Here is a 1364-nt window from a genome sequence, read left to right as displayed (position 1 = left end):
GCGAGCCTCCGGTCGGGTTTTGCGCTGCCTCTGGCCACGGTTTTTTTTTTTTTTTTTTCCAGTTGGCATTCAAAGTTTCAGTTTCCATCTCCTGAATGGCTATCTCTCTGTATTAAATACCGTAACGTTATTGGCACTCAGGTAAAGAAGCGCGGAGACTGTTTTTACCAATCATGGGGTCAATCAGGACGCAGAACACTGTGGGGGGAAAAAAAACTGCGAAGCAGCGATAACGTGAAAGGTGAACCGCGTTATAGCGAGGGTTCACTGTATATGAAATAATTTATAAAAAGCAACTGAGTAATTTGTTGAATGGCTGTATATCCTAGTTTATCTAGGTATATCTGGGACTTCATTCTCATGCCTGGCCTCATAATGCCTCAGCATTGAGGAGGTGGATTTATTTAAATAAGACAGTTTAGTCAAACATATGCAACACTTAACCTGCAGAACATAATATGAAAGTAAACTAAGAGTCAGTTTCAGCTGAATTTGGATTCAGATAGATCAAGTAGAAACTGACAAGAACCGGACGAAACAACAAAATGAAAACAAATTTATTTTCCAATATAAGATCAGAATGGTCCCACACTGCGGAAACCTTTCGTTTGAGGCTGCTCCATAGTTGGCGCTGTTCCGTAAAAGATCAAGAATTCGTTTGCTTCCTTATATACACAGTTTGGCGCTTTAATGTCATTTCGAAACAGTTCCTGTATCGGTCACGTGACTTGCTGAAACCAATATGCGCACCGACACGGGTTTTGGTCTATGGGCTTGACACATGCACCGACGCATCGGTGTTGCCGGACCCATCACTAGTGGATAGCTTTTTCATTAAAATCAACTTTTTTCATCTCTCAACCTGGTCCTACGACGTCTCACTCACCTCACCTCAACCCCGAATCATGACAGAAGGACCCGACCAGACAAGGTGAGAATCATGGCGTCAAATGAGTCAGGAAGAATGGATCCAGCAGCAGTTGGAGTTGGCACAGAGGGATCTCTACAAGGATGTGGAAATCCTGCCTTCTCCGCTGCTGCTGGAGGAAATGGGAATAGAATCGGACTATGATTTGATGGCGAAACAGGATCGCTCCTCCCCGGAAACCTCCCAGACAGCTTCCAAGGACTATTCTGTTGATCTACCCATAAACTTTTATGAAATAGACTCAGAGAAGAAATTCAATTTCCTATTCAAACAATTCAAGAGAGACTCATTTATTTTGGAACTACTTCTCGAACTATACAATGAATTCATTCAGAAGGGACACTCCTCCACACCCGCCGCTCCAGCCTCTCCACAGTCTCCGGGTCCACGACCTACCACGTTTTCCGCTGGGGCTGCAGCGTTTTTCCCCTTGATT

This window comes from Poecilia formosa, unplaced genomic scaffold, assembly GCF_000485575.1.
Source record: "Poecilia formosa unplaced genomic scaffold, Poecilia_formosa-5.1.2 Scaffold485, whole genome shotgun sequence".
Lineage (NCBI taxonomy): Eukaryota > Metazoa > Chordata > Actinopteri > Cyprinodontiformes > Poeciliidae > Poecilia > Poecilia formosa.
This window is presented reverse-complemented; position numbering follows the sequence as displayed.